The 23,937-nt window shown below is 39.6% G+C and overlaps 1 protein-coding gene across 1 annotated transcript in view; it reads left to right on the top strand.

Moving 5' to 3' along the window:
* Nucleotides 1-431: 431 nt before the first annotated feature.
* Nucleotides 432-23,937, top strand: part of MRAS (muscle RAS oncogene homolog) — a 123,940-nt gene continuing 100,434 nt past the window's right edge. Inside the window, exon 1 of the mRNA XM_044669147.1 lies at nt 432-642. The gene's annotated coding sequence lies outside the window, so the exon portion shown is untranslated. The remainder of the gene's footprint in view (nt 643-23,937) is intronic.

The following is a 23,937-nucleotide window of genomic DNA, read 5'->3' as shown; positions in this document are numbered from 1 at the left end:
TCCCGACAAGTTTCCCACTTTTAGTCCACCTTAAAGCCAACTCAGTTGAGCTCCAATGGCCGGATTGGGCTATTTGTGAGAAGAAAAGCGGGGGGCGGGAGTTGGGAGAACGAAACCAGCTGTAGGTCAGCTTCCATCCCCCAGCCTCCCAGCTGGACCCGAGGGCTTGTTCCTGCATCCCTCCTCTCCGACTCACACGTCTCTGCGGACCAGCAGGGCGCAGAACGCCACGGAAGCAGAGGGGCGATGCTGAGCTCCCCCCGCCATTTCCATGCTGAGCTATTTTTAGCTGCCGCTGTTGCAATATAAAGAATGTTTGGCGTGGGGAGCTCTTTGCAGAGAGGGTGCGTTGTCACTTTAAGGAGGAGCTGGACTTCAGGGGGTGGGGACAGTTAGCAGTGGGGCTGGGGTGGCCTGGCTTTCAACCACTACCTTGAGAAGACAGGGGCTGTGGGTGTGGGTGTGCGTGCGTGTGTTTGTGTGTCTGTGGCTAGGGACTACTTACTGAAAGGGTTTGCAAAAGACTCTGGGAGAACGACCATGAATTTGTTGCGGGAGGCCGACTGATTTTCCCGGCACCAAAGCTGGGCAGTGACTTCACCCAGGAAGGACTGTGCGACAGCTGGCTGGCGTGGCTTCGGGGTGAGTACCGCTTGTGAGGAAGGGTGCAAAAAGCTTCAAGAGGTAGAAAGGGAAATTCCTTGATTTTGCTCTTCTGTGGCAAAAGGGCTCCACATGAACGAGCGGCAGCATCCCCCTCCGATGAGAAGTAGTGCATTGTTCAAGGGCAGGATGGGCACTCTTCACCCTGCCTCTTTCCCTCTCTCTGTAGATTGTGGTCACGCGTTTTGATCAGTGTCCTCTTGTGTACATCTGGGCACAGGATTTTGCACTACTTTGAGCTCGCGTTATGACTTGAGAGGGGGCAAGAGAGATGAACCCACCCATCCACTCCAGACCCTGAAAGCTGCTTCAGCAGGCTAAGTTGAAAAGGTCTTATGTGGCTTCCAGCCCTTATGGTCCCTTGCCCAAGCTGTAGGGAGGGGTGTTATCTGGGAATAGTGCTGAACCTTGGAGCTCTTTTAAGTGGACTAGTAGAATGAAATAGTAAAGTGTTCTTTCTGCTTTTTATTCTTCTCCTTTTTGAAGGAGAAAATAATGATGATAAAATAATAGCTGTAATTAGCTATCCCTCAGGGTAATTAATCAAAGCAATACTTTTTTTTTTTTTTAACCCCATAGCACTGCTCATTTTCAAGCCAGAGAAGCATGTGGCTGGTTTTTGAATCAACTCTTTGGAGTAGTGGAGTTGCTTTCCTTGTCAGTCCCAAGGCCTAGGTTGTAGCCACTATTTGAGGAGCCAATCAGATGCGAGACCCTGTCATTCCAGAGTTGTTTTGTCCTTTCTCCCTGTCTCCCCAGCATCAGTGTATTCTCATCTTCCAGAATTCCCAGACATTTATTGACAAAGCCTAAGAATTGGGGCTTGGATGGGGTTTTTCATTTAGTTACTGAAAACAACTTTCTACCAGGAAGGTCGCATTAAAAACAAAACAACCCACCAATACTTCAAGGAAAGGGTGTGTGGGGCAGGGCAGAATGGAGCTGCTCTTGTAATGAATGGAACATTCCAAGTCTGAGGAAGATTAGTTTGAGTTACTGAATGGTAAATCATCTGTGGGTCAAAGCCTGGAGTTCACTGTATTTTCCTTGGGTAAGAAATCCTTAGCAAGTGAAAACTTGAGACTCCTTTCTCTTAAATTGCCTTCTGCAACCTCTTCTAGCTGAGCTTGAATCTAGCTTTTTCATATCACTTTGCAGTATGGTAGTTGCTTTTCACTTGAACTTGATCTAATAAGTTTCATTTTTGTTTAGACAGTTGTTTATCCTGTTTTGTAACACTAAGTTCTAGAACTCTGATAATGATTTTGTCAGGTCGTCCTTTATTTTTTAAGATGATGTATCTTGATAGTAGATTATGATTTGTGTAGGCAGATTCAACGGAAAAGGTCATTTTAGGATCAGTGGCCCCTCCTATATAGACTGCCTGTGAAGTCTGGTCTTAGATTTATAATAACAATTCTAATAGTTTATATTTGTACAGCACTATGAGTCAGAAGGCTTGGGGTTTTTCCCTAGCCCAAGACATTTAACCTTTCTAAGTTTGAGTTGTCTCATTTTTAAGTGTTAGGATTGGATTGAGTCTTCAAGTCCTTTTACTGTCTTTTACTTGATCTCATTCTGTGAAGGTATCTGCAAATGACCCTCCCACCATTTTTATTGAAGGAGCTTGGTGCCTTGCTCAAGATCCTGTCATAGGAAGGGCTATAACTTCAATTCAGGTCTTTTGACACCAAGCAAGCTGTTCTTCCCTCTATACCACTGCAGCCTCTCTCTTAGGTGGCTTTTGCAATTTGCATTACAGCTGGACTTGGAGTTAGGAAGAGCTGTGTTCAGATCTTACCTCTGCTTTTTAGTAATTATGCCCATGAGCCTTAATCTCTTCATATATAAAATAGGAATAATAATACCTATAATAAATAATACCTGTAATACCCATAAGCTAATAAATGAAAAGTGCTTTCAGAACATTAAAGCCCTATAGATATCCCAGTTATTATCATTACTATAAATCTCCACACTGCCAGGAGGTAAAAAAAAGACTTAGAGAAACATTATTCCTCATAGGTACCTCAAAACAACCAGGAAGATCATTGTCTACAGTTAGCCCTCTTCAACTTACTGTATATAAGTTGCTTAGATATTTGAGCTGTTTTTATTATAAGCCCAGCCCTATGTGGGTATGTGATGATTAGTGTAGTTTCAAGACTAATGGACTGGATATCTTCCAGAGCTTTTTTGTTGGTCAGCTTACTTTTTTTGTCACTGGATGTTTAGTATGGTTTGTTGGTGGCAGTAATGAAGCTAATCAAGAAGCCAGATGTGTTTTTTGTGGAAGGTCTAGGTCCTGTAACTGTAAAGGAAGGTCAAGAATACTTCTGCTTTAGGGAGCTTTCATTTGGTTAAGAGCTTGATGTCATGCTTAATCCTACAGTGGAATATAAAGGAAAAGTATCAAGTTCCTATAACAGTGATGTCGAACCTTTTAGAGACTGCCTGCCATGCCCCCTCCCCTTACCCTAGACAGGGGGAAGGATGAAGCACTGCCATTGGGCTGCTGGGCAGAGAATCGTGAAGTGAAAAAAATGTTCTCAGGTGCAGTGGAGAGAGGGAAGGGAGCAGCTCAACCTGAGTCATCTGTCTTTCTAGTAAGGAACTCTGGTGGGTGATGGCATGCATACCCACAGAGAGGGCACCATAGGTTCACCACCAAGGTACTATAATGTGCCAAGCACTGTGCTAAGTGCTGGGGATATAAATAGAAAACCTTCCTATCAAAGGAGTCCACATTCTGATTGGGAGAGAGAACCCATAAAAGAGGGCTTCAGTTCATGTTCACTTCAGGGTAGGGAAAGGCCAGATAGCACTTAAATTCTAGCAGGTAAAGTAATAGCTCTTATTCCTAAAGGACTTCTGACTTTTATTGTAGACACAGAGTTGTAAGGGACCTTAGAGATCAATTAATCGAATCTCCACATTTTACAGATGAGGAAAGGCTAAATGACTTTCCTAAAATCATATGGCCAGCACATAACAGCATTAGGAAATAAACCCAGGGTCTCTGAATACAAAATCAGTGATCTTTTTATGACAGCATGTAATCAGTGAGTCATTGTAAACATGTTACCAAAAGAACCAAATTCACTCATATTTTCAGCTCTATATTTCTAGTGGAAATCTTATCCTTAGGCTTTGATATATTTGCTTTGGCTTTAGAAGGTATAGAGCCTTTTCCTTTCCCTAACTTCCTATAATTTAAGAGCCAGATGAATTTTTTAGCTTTGGAGGAAAAAAATACAAAGGACATTTGCTTGATGTTTGTTAAAAGATTGCATGTTGGTTGAGGGCATCTGATTCCAACTTTTATTATAGTCCCAGGATCTACAGAAGAGTTTTGAAAGATCAAGAGTAGTGATAACTAGGTGGCTCAGTGGATTGAAAGCCAGCCTTAGAGATGGGGAGGTCCTGGATTCAAGTCTGGCTTCAGATACTAGCTATGTGACTCTGAACAAATCACTTAATCCTCTTTGCATAGCCCTTACCATTCTTCTGCCTGGGAACCAATTCACAATATTGATTCTAAGACAGAAAGTAAGGACTTAGAAAGAAAGGAAGGGAGGGAGGAAGGAAGGAAGGAAGGAAGGAAGGAAGGAAGGAAGATCAAGAATGGCTCATATCAAGGTTCATCACCTCTGAAAAGGATATTCTTTGGGCCATGCATAGGTTCCTGATATCCACTGGCCCTTTCCCTGCCTGGTCTAGCCCTCTTTTCCACTCCTATTACATTTGTAGAAGCTAGAGCTGAACAATCACTAGAGAGACATTAGGGGACCTTTCCCCCAGCCCTATTTTTGTAATAAGTGGCATTGTCCAGTTTTTCAGACTTACTCTTTCAATTAGTCCATATAAGCTTTAAGGATCCTTCTCCCACCTTCCCACTGACAAATTGGGTTCCCACAGCCCCACTGGCTACATCTTCCTCTCAGGGTTCAAGGGATAGCCCTGAGGAATCAGAAGGAATTCTCTGATGTTTTTGGCTCAAGTCCCTACTGGTGTTCTTCCTTCCAAGATTACCAGGTCAGAATTGATTTAGCCAGTAGTAGCTTTTAGAAAGGGGTATTTATCAAGGTGTTTACCATGAAAAGTTGGTACAAAACATCCCTCCTCCCCAAGGTTTTGACATACTTTCCCACAAATATATAGAATCTAGGGGAATAAGAAAGCACATAGGACCAAATAGATAGCTCCTTATTATCTTATATCCTTTTCTCCCATTTCCCCTTAGGCATGGTATAGTCTCATTAATAGGTTCCTTGTAGAGCTGTAAACGTAAACTGTTTCTAAGCCATCTAGGATGTTATTTAAGACATCAATAGGAATATGGGAAATCCAATATCCTAAAAACCTTTGGAAACTAAAAATGTTTTCCTCTGGTAAAAGATAGTGGGAGGGTCAACTAGGGACCCAGTGGATAGAGAGCCAGGTTTAGAGAGGGAAGATCCTTTGTTCAAATCTCGCCTCAGATACTTACTAGCTGTATGACTCTCAGCAAGTCACTTAACCCCAAATTGCCTAGCCTTTACTGCTTTTTCTTTCTTGGAACTTAGTATTGATTCTAAGATGGAAAGTAAGAGTTGTTTTGTTTTTTAAGATAGTGGGTAGAAATTGACTTCTCCACTAGGCAGTTCCTACTCAAGGTATTCAGTTAGAATTCCACACTCACACCAGATTTTGGAATTACCTTATTAACTTCCTTCTCACCTTACTTGATTTATAGACTATCCCTGGTGCAGATCAAATTTCCCTAGCCTGTACCCCCCAAAAAATCATGATTCCTGTGCAGTCTTTAAGACTCTTATGCTTTTAATTAAAAGTCTTTTGATTGATTGACTGAGGCATGATCTCACCTGTTCAAAGTATCAGAACCATAATCCATTGGATAATCTTCAAAACTCCCTACCACAGCATTGGTGAAGGTTTTCAAGTTTGTGTGCCCAAGCTGCAACTTCAAGCTGCCTGTAAGTGTTCCCCCTCCCCCCATTACACTGGAGGGAGGAAGTGCTCATTTTAGGTGGCTGGACAGAGAGGTGAGACATGCAAAAAATGTCCACCAGTGCTGCAAAGAGTGGAAATGGAGCAGCTTTCCCCAACCTTTCCCTCTCCCCCCACCCTTCCCAGTGCTGACTAGACACTTGTGCCAATACTTCACCAATGCTACCCTACCTTCTCTTCCCCTACCACCCTTAAAAAATTATCATGTAGCTTTTTTGTTTTTTTTTTAGGAGAAAGTAATTATGTAACTTGTAAAGGGGTGGTGCTGATGGAATGAAATATGCATGAAGAGGAAGAACTCTAATTTTAAATAAAATTACCCTGTGTATAGCAACTGCTACAGTGAAATGCTAGGCACCTAGTAACTTAGATCTCAGAATTTCTTGAGCTTTTCCTAGACTTGGGTATGAGGTGTATTGTCGGTCTATAGTGCTTTACTAATTGAGTAAAATGGTTCATGAGATTCCATATGGGCCTCAAGGGCACAATTATCCCCTGAAGGCATACTCTACATGACTGTCTTTGTGAGTTTTGAAGATCCAGTAGAATATAAGCCCTTTAAAAGCCAAAATTGTTTCCTTCTCATCTCAGCATTTCTGTTGCCTTGAATATGACAAACATTTAACAAATACCCATTGAAATAAATAATAAATGTGCACGAAATTAAATGTTTAAAGCTTATTATGAGTTTCCCACATGTCCCCACTGACCCTAACTTCCTGGTCCTTTCTTCCCTGTTACGTGCTTACATACCTTCATGGGAAAGTTAGACTAAGACTTGGTCTAAGCAGCTGTGATTTGCTCCACTGATGAGGGGAAATGACAGTATTTAGTCTGAAACTAATCATATCCTTGTATAGTTTTAGAAAGATAGCATATTTCTTCATGGCAACCAAACTTGCTTATTTCATTTAGTTCATAGTGTCAGATGACTTTTTAAAGGTTATCACAAACAGTCTAGACATCTTAATCCTGTTCTCTAAACATTTGCTGTGTCTGACATATAGCATGTGTTTTTACTGTATTATATAGTCTAAAGCAGGGGCTCTTTACCTAGGGTCCAGGAATAGTCTTAACTTAGGGTCCACATACTCCAAATAAATCCAAAGATAGTTTTAACTAAACTTTCAGAGACCCCAAAGCAGTCCAAAGATTGATTTTAGGATGTCTGTCAACCCTGATAAGAAGCAATCCATCTTTATTTAATTTATTTAATCCATCTAATTATTTAAAACCATTATTCTGAAAGAGTTCTGATAGGCTTTACTTGGACTAAAGCAACACGGTAGTTCTGAAAGTGCCTTATTTTTTAATACTGTTCAGTACTGGAGAATTCCAGTCATCATCTGGCCAGTGATGGAGATGAGAAAGAAGCAACAGTTGTTTCCATTCTTATTGAAGATAGTGGCAATAATAGTGTCTTTGAAATCTTATAGCATTTCTTCAGTGTTCTGTATGTTTAGATGCGTGCTTGGGCAGAAAAAAAACACAACCCATCATTATTGAATGAATGAAAGCCATTTAAGTGCTTATAACACATTTAGAAATTTTCAAATAAGACCAGCTCTCAAGTGCCAGTGCTTCACTGCTCTCAGAGCAATGTCAGCTTCTTCAAAAGAAGAGTTGATGGCCAGTAGTTGGCAAAGACTCAATGCTTTTCAGGATACCCATTTTCCTCAGTGGTGGGAATACCTATTAAAAAGAGTTTTGGGGGTAGCTAGATGGCTCAATGGATAGACAACCACGTGTGTAGAGATGAGAGGTCCTTGATTCAAATTTGACTTCAGACACTTCCTAGTTGTGTAACCCGGGGAGTCACTTAACCCCCACTGTCTCACCCTTACTTCTCTTCTGCCTTGGAACCAATATACAATATTGATTCCAAGATAGAAGATTAGGGTTTAAAAAAAGAAAGAAAAGTGTTGGACTATCACTGTCATTCCCATATAAAATAACCCATGTCTCTGTTGAAGGTGGAGCCATCTGCACTCAGAGTTGGTGAAAGTGTGCCTATGATCCATACGTATCCTATAGAAATGTATAGAGAAGTCTTTAGTTTGGTGTATAGTTTACTGATTCTTTAATAGCAAAGCCACCTACCTTCAAGGATTATTGTGAGGGTGAAATGAGATCATATTGCTAAAGTGCTTTGCAAACCTTCAGGTGTTATATTAAAGTTAACAACTGCTGGCTCTGCTTCTGCTGTGGTGCTGCGACTACTGATCCAGTTATGCTATTTAGTTTGAGATTCATGTCTTCTGGTAGTTTTCTAGCAGGTCAGAGAATACAGCACTTCAGAGGTTAGATACATTTGTTGGCAAGCAGCTGCTCAGCCTCTGTGGCATTCCCATTAGATCAGCCTTTGTGGCTTCATCTGCCAGATTCTCCTATAACTATTGACTAATCTGAAAAATTTACCCTGTTGTTCCTGGTCCATAGTTAGCTACAAGTGCCTATCAAGATGGTGCTAGTAATCTACTTACAGACATCTTCATTCGTTGGGAAAGTGATGGTAGTATGGTGTGGTGGAAAGAATATGAAATCAGAAGACCTGGATTTGACTTTGGTTCAAATCTCCACTCTGCCACTTTTAACTGGTATAATAGGAAAGGAAAGTGCTGTACTGGATTTAGAGTTTAAATCCACCTGTCTCTTCCTGCTTGGGTTACCTTAGGCAAGTCCCTCAATTTCTCTGAGGGTCAGATTCCTTATCTATAAAACAAAAAGAGAGTTCAACGAGGTCAGTTGTTAATGTGGAGTCCATTAACTTAATTTTTTAAAATTCTAATAATATTTTTCCCTCAGTTATAATGAAAAAAATTTTAAACTTTTTTAAAAAAAACCCTTACCTTTGGGGATGTAGATTCGAAATGACCAGACCAATGCAACTATTGATAATATGTAAATAAGTCTTGATTGATCACACATGTTAAAACCAGTGGAAATGTGCCTTGGTTAACTGGGCAGGGTAAAGGGGGGAGAAGGGGAAAGTAAAAACAAGAATCATGTAACCATGGATAATTTTTTCTAAAAAAAAATAAAATATTTAAATCTAAAAAAAAAAAAAACACCTTACCTTCTGTTTAAGAATCAATACTGGTTCCAAGGCAAAAGAGTGGTAAGGTTTAGGCAATGGGGATTATGGACTTGCCATGGGTAACACAGCTGGGAAGTATACAAGTCAAATCTGAACCCAGGACCTCCCATCTCTGGGTCTGGCTGTCAATCTACTGAACCGTCTAACTGCCTCAATCTTTGTTGTTGTTGTTTTTTAAGTTTGAGCCACATTCTAACTCTTGATCCCCACCTCTTCTACCACCTCCCTGAGACAGTAAGCAATCCAATACAGATTTTATGTATATAATAGTGAAAAACATCTTTCTGTATTAGTCATTGAACAAACAAAAAAGAGCAAACAAAAGTGAAGAAATAAAGTGAAATATAGCATGTCTTGGTCACCATTCAGGCTCCATCAGTTCTTTCTCTGAAGGTGGATGGCATTTTTCATTATGAATCCTTGAGGATTGTCTTGGATCACTGTATTGTTAGGAACAACATAAATGTTCCTCATTTAATGTTGGTGTTACTGTAATGTTCTCCTGGTTCTATTTACTTTACTTTGCATCAGTTCATGTAGGTCTTTCCAGGTTTTTCTTAAATTATCAGTATTTCCATTAATATCATGTTCCACAACCTGTTCAGCCATTCTCCAATTGATAGACATTCCTTCAGTTTCCAGTTCTTTGCCACCACAAAAAGAGCTGCTATAAATACTTTTGTTAAGCAGCTCCTTTTGCCTTTAAAAAAAAACCTCTTTGGGATACAAACCTAGTAGTAGTATTACTGGATCAAAGGGTATGCTTTTAAAACCCTTTTGGTGTAATTCCAAATAACTGTCCAGAATGGTTGGATCAGTTCACTAATCTACCAGCAATGTATTAGTGCCCCAATTTTCCCACATGTCCAACATTTATTATTTTCCTTTTCTGTCATATTAACCAATCAGTTTAGGTATGAGATGGTACTTCAGAGGTGTTTTAATTTGCATTTCTCTAATCAAAAGTGATTTAGAGGGCAGCTGGGTAGCTCAGTGGAGTGAGAGTCAGGCCTAGAGACAGGAGGTCCTAGGTTCAAACCCAGCCTCAGCCACTTCCCAGCTGTGTGACCCTGGGCAAGTCACTTGACCCCCATTGCCCACCCTTACCACTCTTTCACCTATGAGACAATACACTGAAATCAAGGGTTAAAAAAAAGTGATTTAGAGCATTTTTATGTGATTATATGTAGCCTTAATTTTTTCATCTGAAAACTGTCTATTCACATCCTTGACCTTTTTATCAATTGGGGAATGATTTGTATTTTTATAAAACTTAATTTTTTTATTTCAATGTATATTAAGAAATATTATTCTGAGGAGTCAATAGATTTCAAAGAGACTACCACCTAAAAGTCAATGACACTCAAAAATAATCAAGAATTTCTGACGAGAAACAAGAAATTCAGGGAAAATTTTATATCAATTGTCTCTGATAAAGGCCTCATTTCTCAAATTTATAGAGAAGGGAGTCAAATTTATAAGCATACAAAGCATTCCCCAACTGATAAATGGTCAAAAGATGTGAACAGGTAATTCTCAGATGAAAAAAATTAAAACTATCTATCATCAGAAGAAAAATGCTCCAAATCAATATTATCTCCAATTTGTCCTTTCTATATCTTGTTTTTATACAGTTGGAGGCAGGGAATGCCCCTCCTCTTTCTTTGTATCCTTAGGGTTTAACACAGTACTTGGGCATATCATAATTTAAATCTAATTTATGTACAAGTCAAAAAAGAAGGATGAACAATATGGCATATGATAAATGCTTAATAGATGCCTATTAGTAAATACTGGTGAGTCCATTCCCTTCTAGGGCACACATTGCTTCCCCAAAACTAGTTCTGTGTCAGAATACATCTGGGCTTCTTTCAAGTAAGCTGGCCTTGACTTTTAGTTTCCCATAACTCTCTCCTGACCAGAGGAAGAACTAGTAAAAAAAAAAGAAGAGAAATCTACAGGATCTTCTCCAGTTTTCCTGCCTATGTTGTGTTTCTTTTGTGTAGGGAAAAAAATAAATCAGGTAATATATATATATACATATATATATCTTTCTGTAGAATATACACTCCCTATGACATTGTTCCCCTAAGTAGGAGATGATATTCCACTTCATTCTTGGTAGTTGCCTGTCTCCTGTTAGTTATGGACTTTATAGCTGAAGTTGGGTATAATTTAATTGGTATATAAGAACTGTACATTTAAAACTCTACCTAGAAAGTCACCCTTCTAGTAAAGTTGAAAAAAAAGAAGAGAAAAAACCAATAAAGTAAAACTAAACACTGCATAAACAGAGGATAGCAGTATATATAATATATTACACACAGTCTCCTGCATTTTTTTTAAAACCGTTACCTTCTGTTTTAGAATCGATTGATTCTAAGGCAGAAGAGTGGTAAGGGCCAGGCTATCAGGGTTAAGTGACTTGCCCAGGGTCACCTAGCTAGGACAAGAGTCTGAGACCAGATTTGAAGTCAAGTCCTCCCAATCCAGGTCTGGCATTCTATCCACTGTGCTACCTAGCTGTCCCTTTCCTGCTTTTTAATTTTTAATAAATTTTTATAAAAACCTTTACCTTCTGTCTTGGCGTCAATATTGTGTGTTGTCTCCAAGGTAGAAGAGTGGTAAGGGCTAGGCAATGGGGGTCAAGTGACTTGCCCAGGTTCACACAGCTGGGAAGTATCTGAGATCAGATTTGAACCCAAGACCTCCTGTCTCTAGGCCTGGCTCTCAATCCACTGAGCTACCCAGCTGCCCCCTCCTGCTTTTTAAAAGAATGGAGGAATGTACATTTTCTCATCTCTTCTCCAGGTCTTAGTTTCTTCATTATAAGTAAGAGTCTGCAATTTTGATTTTTTTTTGTTCTTTCATTTACATTGTTTTAGTCATTGCATATATCATATATTGTTTTCTTGTTTCTGCTTACTTCACTTTGTAATGTTACAAATAAATAAAAGGGGTGATCTGTTACTTTACTTTGTAACAGTTCATATCAGTCTTCCCATGCCACTCTGGATCCTTTGTATTCATCCTTTCTTAGGCCACAATAATATTCCATTCAATTCACCTATCACAATTATTTTTTGGTCATTTCCCAGTTGATGGGTATCCACTTTGTTTTCAGTTCTTTTCTACTATAAAATATATCACAGTGAATATTTTGATATATAGGAAATCATTCTGTCTTTGACTTCCTTGCTTATATGCTATTTGTTTTGTTTTGTTTTTTTTAAACCCTTACCTTCCATGTTAGACTCAATACTGTACTAGTTCCAAGGCACAAGAGTGGTAAGGTCTAAGCAATGGGGGTTAAGTGACTTGTCCAGGGTCACACAACTAGAAAGTATCTGAATTAAATTTGAACCCAGGACCTCCTGGGTCTGAGCCTGGTTCTCAATCCACTGAACCACCCAGCTGCCACCCATTTGGTCTTTTTTTCCAATCACTTGTTGCTACTAGGACTTGAGCAGAAACTTTTAACAACAGCCTCTTTGACAAAAATTTTCAGAACTCATTATCTCACAGGGCCTATGTGAATTCATGAGGTAGAAAATAACTTTTTGAACAGAATTGAAGGCTTTTTAATAGACATTTACTCTGGTTTCATAACAGCATGGGTGAATGAAACCCACCGACAGTCCTCCCAGCTCTTTTAGTTAGGTGGCCACAGAAATCATGACTTCTTTTTCCCAGAGCTGCTAATAAGGTATATGGGTGACAGATCTAACTGCCTCTTTCTTTTCTTTTCTTGAACTTTTCTTTTTTTTTTTTTTCTATTCTATTGCTATTGAGCAGTGGATTAGGAAAAGATGGAGAGAATGAAAGCAAAGAGACTTGAAGAACTGAACTCTCCCTTTCTTTGGAAAATATTCAAGGCTGGTCTTTGGAAGACCATTTCCATTCATTGATATTAAATGATAGAGATTTATAGAGGAATCCCCTGCTAATGTTTTGAACCTGGAGTTTTCCTTAACTTAAAAAAAAATATGAATGTGTATAAAACCATTAGTTGAGTGTCCTTTATTAGGCACTGACCCTGTGCTAAATCCTGGGAACATGAAGAAAAAGTAAAAAGGTGAGCCCCTCAGGAACTCACAGTCCAATGAGTCCGAAGTATATTCAGAAGAAAGTGGGGGTAATCTCAGAAGGAAGGCTTTAGGATTCAGGAGGATTGGAAGACTTATTGCAAAAGTGGGACTTGAGCTGAGACTTAAAAGAAGAAAGGGAAGCCAGGAAATGGATGGGGAGGGAAAAGAGTTGCAGGCATGGAGGATAGCAGTGAAAATCCTGGGAGTGGGAGTCACGGAGTCTCCAGTGTGAGGAACTGCAAGGAGGCCAATGTCACCGGAGAACAGAGTATTTGGGAGGGGGGACAATGTGAAAGAAGACTGGAGAGGTGGCAGTGAAGTGGATACTTTCTAGCTGTGTGACCCTGGACAAGTCATAGCTCCCATTACTTAGCCCTTACTGCTCTTCTGCCTTGGAACCAATACAAAGTACTGAGTCCAAGTCAGAAGGTAAGGGTTAAAAAAAAAAAAAAAAAAAAAAAAAAAGGCTGGAGGAAGGAGCCCTGGTAGTGAAGGGCTTTGAAAGCCAAACAGATTTTATATTTGATCCAAGAGGTAATAGGGAGCCACTGGGGTTTATCAAATAGAGGAATAACCTGCATTTTAGGAAGTTCAGTTTTAGGAAGCTAAGTGGAAGACAAATTGCAGTGGAGAGAATCTTGAGGCAAGTAGACCAGCCAGTAATATCCAGGGTACAAAGTAATGGGGGCCAACACCAGAGTGGTTGAAGTGTTAGAGAAGAGAAGGAGGTCATAACACACATCACCCAGATTAGAAATGAAAAAATGTCCAAATATTTGGTCTTGTGTCTACGGGGCATCTGAACAGATGATGGAAATTTTTGCTTTTCTTCTGGGGGGTGAGCTGTGTGTGTGTGTGTGTGTGTGTGTGTGTGTGTGTGTGTGTGTGTGTTTGACATGGGCCACTGATTCCCAGCCTTTTGGGAGTGATGAGAGGTCATTGTTTTTGGTTTGGGAGATGTGCCCTTGTTTCTCAGAAATGTTATATATAACAACTGAACATTTTTCAGAATTATAACTTTAAATCAGTTTGAAACCTCCACATCCTCCAGAATTTCACAATACCCCCAAGATCATTTGATATAATCTAAGTATCTTAAATAGAGTCTTGGGAATCTTTGGTATTGATAACAACAGTAAAATGTGTATGCAAGTATATTTTGGTTTAAAAAGCTGTCTTAATAGTTTCCCTTTTACGTCTTATTTCCCTAGGGGGCCCAATTCCTGGTGAAAACTAACTCCTATCTCTACCTAGTAGACTGTTCATTTAACCTTCTGTTCTGCAACATTAAATTTCATCTCTCAAGGTCTTCTTTCAATGCTGGCTTTATTATAACAGAAATGAGGGAGGAAGGGTGGAGTTGATGTGCCAAAGCCTCAGGGCCTTAGTTAAAAAGCAATTTCTGTAAGACATTTCTTCTTAGCCTTTTTTCATCCACTGTTCTATCTAGTTCATCCTCCTCATTTTGCAGATAGGATATTGAGGCCCAGGGAGGTTAATAACTTGCCCAAGGCCACACAGCATATTAGTAGCAGTAGAACTGAGAACTAGATCCCAGCGTTCCTGAGTATTAGCCAGTGCAGTGTTTTCTACCACTCTATATTGCTTTTTGCTTTCCTGCTTTCCAGCTGAGTACATGGAATTCTCCTTTTCCTCCCCCTCTGCCTCTCAATCACAGCCAACTGTGTAACTTGCTGGGATAGCAAGAAAGTCAGAGTCTACTTATCTAGGGAATGGGTGGGTGTTTCCTGCATGTTTAAAATTTTACCAAGGAAATCACAATAAAGAAACAAAGCTTTCATTTTACCTCTGGACTCTAAACAAGGGAGGGACCAAACAAGAGAAAAGCAGGAGGAGGGAACTGGTCATTTGACAGTTGCATGAAATACTTGTGCTCATAAAACCTCCAAACACAGAAAAGCTGGTACCTGGAAACTGACGTCAGGTAGTTAGCATGTATAGGGGAGGTGCTATCATGATGCATTGGGGAAAGTACCAGATTGGTTGCTGAGATTTTTTGGTTGTAGTTTTTGTTCTGCTGCTAGCTAGTTTTGTAATTTGGATTGAGTCAGTGCTTATCTGGGTATCAGTTTACTTGTCAGTAAAATGAGGGTGAGTATAGACTAGATGTTCCCTTCCAACTTTAAACTCAGTGAAGTTCTATAGGATTGCCTTCCTATTTGAAGGAGCATTAAGCTGCAACTTGGGGATTCACAGAGATCGCTCGTGTTATCTGTGACTTGGAAGACATAGGTTTGAGGACCTTGTCTGACTTTTCCTAGGCTCTGTTTCCTCATCTGTAAAAAAGGGGATGGCTAAATAATATTAACATGCCTATATTTCTAGATTGATATGAGAAAAATGCTTTGTAAACCTTAAAACAACAGAAAGCCAAATCAAAGGGTCTTTTCTCAGCCCTCTTTGACCTCACTGTGGCTTGTGACACTACAGACTGCTCTCTCCTCTGTGTTTTTGTGACCTTGGATCTCCTGGTTCTCTGGCTCCAACCTTTGAGGCCATGCTTGCTGGATCACCTTCATGTCCTTTATCTCAAATCTTTTCCTCTTTTGTTTGAACAACAGTTCATCAGCTGCTAATTTTTTGTTGTTTAGTAGTTTTCAGTTGTGTCCAATTCTTTGTCACCCCTTTTTGGGGTTTTCTTAGCAGATACTGGAGTTGTTTGTCCTTTCTTCCCCAGCTTATTTTAGAGATGAAGAAACCCAGACAAATAGGGTGAAGTGACTTGCCCAGGATCACAGAGCTAATGCGTATCCAAGATCATATTTGAACTCAAGTCTTCCTGCCTCCAAGTCAGGTACTATAACCACTGCTCCACCTAGCTGCTTCATCAGCTGCCTTGTGGGTTTGGTTATATTTATGCAAATGATTCCCATTTCTCCATATTCAGTCCTAGTCCCTTTCCTGTGCTGGCATCTCTACCTAGATTACATAGGCATCTCAAACACAACATATCCAAAACAGTTTTATTTTATGCTTGCTCCTAAACCCACCTCTTTCCCTAATTTCCCTGCTTCTTTTGAGGACACCACCACCTTCCATTCATTCAGTTTCAAAACCTCAGGATTATCTTGCACATTCTACTTTATTTAAACTAATATATACAATTGATTGCCAGGTCCTCTTATTTTGATTTCAGTGATAATTCTCTTTTTAAACCTTTACCTTCTGTCTTTGAAGCAATATTGATTCCAAGGCAGAAAAGTGGTAAGGGCTAAGCAATGGGGTTAAGTGACTTGCCCAGAGTCACACAGCCAGGAAGTGTCTGAGGCCACATTTGAACCTAGGATCTCCCATCTCCAGGGCTGGCTTTCTATCTACTGGGCCACTTCTGGGGTATTTAGAACAGTTTAAGTCTGTCACCTTCTGTCCACCCATACAACAACCACCCTAGTTACAAGCCCTAATCACCTTCCACCTGGTCCATATTATCATAAACTCTGACTTGGTTTCCCTGCTTCCATACCCTTCCCTCTTCAACCCATCCTCTGCACAGCTGCCAAATTGATATTCTTGAAGCTTCAGTGATTCTCTGCCTGTATGATAAAATCAAACTTGCTTTTTTCTGAATTAAAGTCCTTCATAATCTGGCTCCAATCCTTCTTTGCAGACTCACATTACTCATCCTCAGTCATTCTCCATTTCATCCAAATTGCCTTCTCTGCTATTCTCTGTACACAAAATTCTATTTCCCACCTCCACACCTTTGCATAGGATGCCCTATTTGCCTAAAATGCTCCCTCTCCTCATCTCTTCCTTAAGGGATCCTTTGTTTAGTTCCAATTCCAGCTCAAGTTCATTCCCCGATAAAAGGCCTTTCCTCATCTTCCCCATTCTAAGTGCTCTCCATCGTCCCTACCAAATACAGTGTACTTGCTCGGTATATACTCTATAAATGTTTCTCTATATACCTTTTGTTTTCTGCCTTTAGGATATAAACTTCTTGAAGCAAAGTCTTTTTCATTTTTGTATTTATCCCCAGCACCTAGCATAATGCTTGTCAAACAGCAGGCATTCAGTAAATATTAGTTGAGTTGAATCAAAAGCTATAGTTGTGGTGGGAGTTATTATTATTATTATTGTTATTGTTATTATCATTATTACATGCCAGCAAAACCTAGGACTTAAGTGTAAGTCTTAAGTCCTGAGTTGATGAATGACTACAAAACCAGCACTTCTTACCAGGTTTTCTGAGACTGTCAACTCCTAATACAGGAATAGGAGGCTATGTTTTGGCAGCTGTGAACACCTTGTAGCCTTTATTCTCTTGGGTGATTTAATGGAGGATTACAAAGGTTGGTCCTGTTTAATGCTTCCCCTTCCTGCTGGGATCTGCTGCAAAAAAAGAAATAAAATAAAAGGCAAGAGTGAGAAAAGGAAGCTTCAGGATTGAAAAAAAGGACAGGAACAAGGCTTTTTCCATAACTGCACCTGAATTGCCTGAGGTTTGTAAACAGACCTTCAGAAACAAGTCCAAACTGCTTAGTTGCTTGGTTTTTAGTGACAGGTTGCATAGCCACTCTGAAGTCAAGAGCTGGGTCTCAGCCCCGGTGAATAGCAAGACAAAAAGCCTGGATGGATGCCTTCCCCGTTCTCCAGATCACTCTGGCACAAGGAAGACCTCAACCTCTGGGTCATCTTGCCCAACCTATGTTAGTGGATATAAACTGGTCTTCATGGAACATGCTAAAAAACTGAACTGTAGAATGTTAGAGAATCCAAAGAACCGGGCATGATTACTTCAGAAGACAGGGAGCTGAGTGGTGTGAATGGCTGCAGCATAGAACAAATAAAGAATCTGGAGGAATTGGGAGGAGTAAAGGGTAGGTCAAAAATTATAGGGTAGCTAGGTAGTTCAACAGATTGACAGCCAGCCCTAGAGATGGGAGGTTCTGGGTCCAAATGTGGCCTCAGACACTTCCTAGCTTTATGACCCTGGGCCAGTCATTGCCTAGTCCTTACCACTCTTGTGCCTTCTTAGAACCAATACACAGTATCGAATCAAAGTCTGACAGTAAGGGTTTAAAAAAAATATTGAGTCAGTTGAGGGGATGAGACCCCCTGAGGGCTCTCCTGGGATCCTTTCAGTGTCAGGAAAAATTGAAGATGAGCTCTAGCACTTTGGGTAGAACCCTTGTAGCCAATTTATGAGAGGGTTTGTAAAGATCTGTACAGACAGACAGGCATGGATGGATTGCAAGCTTTACTGTAGGATAGACTATCCAAATATAGTTTGACAATTTGAGAAGAAGGAAGGAAACCAGCAATTTTATTAAGGACCTATTATGTGCCAGGTATCATGCTAAGTGATTTACAAATATTATTTCATCAGATTATATGACACCTCTGGGAGGTAGGAGCTGGTATTATCCTCTTTACAATTGAAGAAACTGAGGTAAACAGAGATTAAGTGATTTCTCCAAGGCCAGAGGACTAATCAATATTTTATAATAATAAATAAATAATAAATTTGAGGCCAGATTTGAATTCAGATCTTTCCTGACTCCAGGTTCAGTTTTCTATCTACTGCCTGAGTTGATTAAAAAGCCCCAAGCTTAAGGATTGCCTGTCTCAGAGGTTCTTAACCTTATTTGTGTCATAGTCAGTTTAATGAAGCCAATAGATCCTTCTCAGAATCATGTACGTGTTTTTTTCTTTAAATTCACAATTGAAGTAAATGCTAATTTTTATTTAGAGTTTAATCAAGTCAGAAAAGCACATTTATATGGCAGGAACATGTACTAAATGCTGAGTAGTGGAAATAAAAGATGGGGTTTTTTTTGCCCATCCAAGTCAATGGAGCCCAGGTTAAGTGCCTCTGATTTGGCTCTACCCCTTCATTTTTCAGATGGAGAAACTGAGACTTGGGTAAAGTGACTTACCCAAAGAAATATAAAGAATTAATAGAGCTGTGATTTGGACCTAAATCTTCCATTTCCAAATGACATACTGTTTCTTCTCTCCCTTAACTGCATCTGGGTCATAAGACTCTACATAGAGGAAATTGGCAGGGCAGGGGTTATAGTTCTGATCATTCTGTCCTGAAAGCAGGTTATAGAACATGTTTTTTTCTTACCAAAAGGATAGAGGCAACTTATTTAATACTGTATTTTAGCTACAGAAAAGCTCTAAATCCCCACTGCCAGCTTGGAAATCAGAAATGGGAGGTTATAAAAGCCACTCAGCCTGAATGAGATGGTGCTCAGGGTAACAATTGCAGAGCTGAGACTGAAAGGGCTATGTCACTAGGAAGATAAATTGGAAAACACAAACTCCTTGCCAGCAACAAATGCTCTCACACCCAACTGTGTTGAGAAATGAAGGGGAAGGAGTTATACAGAAAGAAGTGGAGATTGCGAATCATCTTGAAATAGCTTTTTTTTTAATTGCTCAATTTGGAAAGGGGAAGGCCAGAAAGACAGTGTTGCTCAGTAATCTTCACAATCTAGAGAGGCCTTATAGTTTGGGAGAGGAACTAGAGAGAGACTCTCTGCCTAAAAGTAAGGACAGGTCCACTCAACCTTGATGCAATGGAAATGAGTGACATAATGTGATGCAATGGAATGAACTCTCATCAGTTGGAGTCAGAAGAGTTGGCTCTGACCCTTATAAGTTGTATAATCATGCTCAAGTCTCTCTCTAAGTCCCTTTTTTCACATCTGTAAAACAGAGATAATACTTACGATACTTCAGAGTTGTAAGGAAAAATGCTTCAGGAACCTTAAAATGCTATATGAATGTGTTTTATTTTTATTATCTTGCTTATTTGATCCATACAGAGTCAATTTGAAATCATAATATTATAGATTTGAAAGGACCTCTGAAGAGGTCATCTAATTCATGCCCCTTTTGTAAAGACATAGCCATATTTAAAACATCCTAGACCAATGAGAATATTTGCCTTTAAAAACAATTCATAAACAGGCTGCCAGACAAGATATCCCTCAGCTTCTCTTGTCAGCCTATTACAGTACTTAAGTTCTTTGTTTCATTTGACCTAACTCCCCTTTTGTGTCTGTTTATCTTTGTTTACTTGTGAGAATGGGCAAATTAGTCACCAACTTCAAGGGGAATTAGGTTGCTTTTTGGACTGAGTGCCCCAAATCCAGAGTTCAAGTCCTACATTAAACATTTTCTAGTTGTGTGGCGCAGTGGACACAATATGGACCTGGGGTCAGGAAGACTCATCTTCTTGAGTTCAAATTTGCCCTCAGACACTAGCTGTGTGACCCTGGTAAGTCATTTAATCCTGTTTGCCTCAGTTTCTTCATCTATAAAATGAGTTGGAGATGGCAAAGGCAAACCACTACAGTATTTTTGCTAAGAAAATTCTAAATGAGGTCACAAAGGGTTGGACACGACTAAAAAAAACGACAACAATCTTTGTGACACAAGACAAGTCATTTGACCTCTTTGAGACTCAGTTTTCTCATTTGTAAAATGAGAATAATTTTAGCACCTGTCAGGTTCATGTAAGGATCAAATAAGATACCTTAAAATGCTAGATACGTGTTAGCCATTGTTAATTTGACATATTTAATAAATACCTCCTATGTGTATTAGGGAGCTTCCCACCTGAGAAATATGCCTACGTTTACATTTCTTTAGGAATTGGTCTTCATATTCTTTAGTTAAGGCCAGAATCTAGAAAAGGAATGTGATTATCTTGTGTATATAACTAATGTATTGCTATTGGAGTATAATTTTTGAACTCATTTCTCAAAGAATCATGAGAATCAAGGAAGGCATTAGCATTAAAAGGGGAGTGGGAAAAGCTTCTTTTAGAAGAAAGGATTTTAACTGCGACTTGAAGTAAGCTTCAGGGAAGCCAGGAGGGAAAGATAGGAGGGAAAGCATCATAGGCACAAGAGACCACCAGTGAAAATGCAGGAATTCAGGAGATGGAGTGTCTTGGTCTAAGAAGAACTAAGAAGCCAGTATCATCAGATAGGGGAGTGTAAAAGGAAGGGGCCAGGACATGAAATTTTAAAATTCAGAGGATTTCATATTTGGTCATGGAGGTAATGGGAAGCCACTGAAATCTATTGAAGGGGGTGAGGTAGTAGTATGATCAGACCTACATTCTGGGAAGCATTTGATAGCTGAGAAGAAGATAGATAAGTGGGGAAGAAACTTGACCAAAGGAATCTGGGAAATTATCTAATTCATTCCTCTTAGGTTTTTAATCCTTCTGTGTCTCCTCCTCACAGAGCCATCCCTTCTAACAAAAATTTACCTTTTAAAAAATTCATTTAAGGGCAGCTGGGTAGCTCAGTGGAGTGAGAGTCAGGCCTAGAGACAGGAGGTCCTAGGTTCAAACCCGGCCTCAGCCACTTCCCAGCTGTGTGACCCTGGGCAAGTCACTTGACCCCCATTGCCCACCCTTACCACTCTTCCACCTATGAGACAATACATCGAAGTTAAGGGTCTAAAAAAAATTTCATTTAATTATTTAATTAATTTTTACTATTTTCCCATGGTTACATGATTCATGTTCTTATCCTCCCCTCCTCACTCCCCCCTTCCATAGCCAACAAGCAATTCCACTGGGTTTTACATGTATCATTAATCAAGACCTATTTCCATATTATTAATATTTGCATCAGCGTGATCATTTAGAGTCTACATCCCCAGTCATATCCCCATTGAACCATGTGATCAAGCAAATATTTTTCTTCTGTGTTTCTACTCCCACAGTTCTTTCTCTGGATGTGGATAGAGTTCTTTCTCTTAAGTCCCTCAGAATTGTCCTGGATCATTGCATTGCTGCTTGTAGAGAAGTCCATTACGTTTGATTGTGCCACAGTGTATCCATCTCTGTGTATAACGTTCTCTTGGTTCTGCCCCTTTTGCTCTGCATCAATTCCTGGAGGTCATTTAAGTTCACATGGAATTCTTCCAGTTCATTATTCCTTTTAGCACAATAATATTCCATCACCAACAGATACCACAATTTGTTCAGCCATTCCCCAATCAAAGGACATCCCCTCATTTTCCAATTTTTTTGCCACCACAAAGAGCACAGCTATAAATATTTTTGAACAAGTATTTTTCCCTATTATCTCTTTGGGGGTACAAACCCAGCAGTGGTGTGGCTGGATCAAAGGGCAGACAGTCTTTTAACATCCTTTGGGCATAATTCCAAATTACCCTCCAGAATGGTTGGACCAATTGACAACTCCACCAGCAGTGTATTAGTGTCCCAATTTTGCCACATCCCCTCCAACATTTATTACTTTCCTTTGCTGTCATGTTTGAGTGTGAGATATTGATCTAAACCTAATCTCTCTCATACTGTTTTCTAATTTTCCCCAGAGTTTTTGTCAAATAGTGAGTTCTTGTCCCAAAAGCTGGGGTCTTTGGGTTTACTGAACACTAGCTTACTGAGGTCATTTACCCCTAGTCTATTCCATTGATCCACCCTTCTGTCTCTTAGCCAGTACCATATTGTTTTGATGACCGCTGCTGTATAATACAATTTAAGATCTGGTACTGCTAGTCCCCCCATCCTTCACATTTTTTTCATTAAAAAAGAAAAGAAGTAGTGCAATAAAATTAATGAACAAATCAACTGAGTCTTATGTTATATTCAGTAGTGGCTCATCTCTGCAATGATAAAAGAGAGGTTTATTTTCTCAACTTTTCTCAAGGAGTTTGGGAGGATTATTTGTTTTGTTTTGTTTTAACATTTACATGGTAGTAGTCATTATTTATATTCTTTTCCTTGTTCTATTTACTTCACTCTTCATGACTTCATTCAACTCCCCATGTTTCTCTGAGTTTTTCTCTTCTCTCTCCCTTTCCCTCTTCATCTGTCTCTCTTCCTCTCCATTTGTCTCTCTGTCTTTCTCTCCTTCTTCATCTGTCTGCCTGCTTCTCCCTCTTAATTTCTCTATCTCCTTCTCCCTCTCCCTCTCCTTCTTCATCTGTGTCTGTCTCTTCATTTCTCACTCTCTCTTTCTCTCTCTCCCCCATTCCCCTTTCTTTTTCTCTTTCTCTCTCTCCCCCTTCCTCGATCTGTCTCTCTTTCTCCCTTTCCTTCCTGACTCTCCTTCCCCTGTTCCTCTCTCCCTTTCCCTCCATCATAGACAAGCATCTTCTTTTTATTTATAACCTCAAGAGACATAGCTCAGGCACTGAAAACTTATAATGTTCCCAGAGTTATGCTGTCATTATGTCAGAAGCAGGATTTGAAATGAGTTCTTCCTGACTATGAAGCTGACTCTATTATGCCATGCTACCTTTAATTTCTCTCAGTGCAGTAATAGTCCATTACATTCGTATTTTACAATTTATTTAGCCATTCCTCTATCAGTGGGCATCTACTTTGTTTCCAGTTCTTTGCTATCATTAAAAAAAATGCTGCCATGAATGTTTAAGTTGATAATCTATGAGACTTTTCTTTCTGTCATTAACTTCTTCTGGGGCATATACCTATTATCCCTGGAATCTCTGTCTAGTTCAAGGGTTAGGGACATTTCAGTCCCCCTTTGAGCATAATTCCAAATTGCTTTTCTGAACAGTTGGCCCAATTCACAGCTCCACCAATGATTTATTGATGTCCCTATCTTTCTATAGCCCTCCAACATGTACTATTCTCATCTTTTTTCATTTTTGCCAATTTGCTGGGTGCGAATTTAAATCTCAGAGATGTTTTTTGATTTGCATTTCTCTTCATAGTTATTCGGAGCATTCTTTAGCATAGTTATTAATAGTTTGTGATTCTTTTGAGAACAGTTTGTTCATATCCTTTGACCACTTTTCCAATTGCTCTTGGTCCTATATTTGTGTTAGTTTCCCTACATATTTTGGATAGCAGATCCTTGGAGGTATTTATTGTTTTTGTTTTTAATTTTGTTTATTTTTTAAGTATTTTTCCATGATTACGTGATTCATATTCTCTTTCTCCCCTCTTCCCTATCTTTTCCGCCCTCCCCACCTCCCTGGAGCTGACAAACAATTCCACTGGGTTATACGTGTATTACCACTCAATACCTGAGATATTTATTGTAAAGATTTCTTTTCTCTAGTCAACAGCTTTCCTTCTTCTCTTTCTAATTG

Source organism: Gracilinanus agilis, chromosome 3, assembly GCF_016433145.1.
Source record: "Gracilinanus agilis isolate LMUSP501 chromosome 3, AgileGrace, whole genome shotgun sequence".
Classification (NCBI taxonomy): Eukaryota; Metazoa; Chordata; class Mammalia; order Didelphimorphia; family Didelphidae; genus Gracilinanus; species Gracilinanus agilis.
This window is presented reverse-complemented; position numbering and strand designations above follow the sequence as displayed.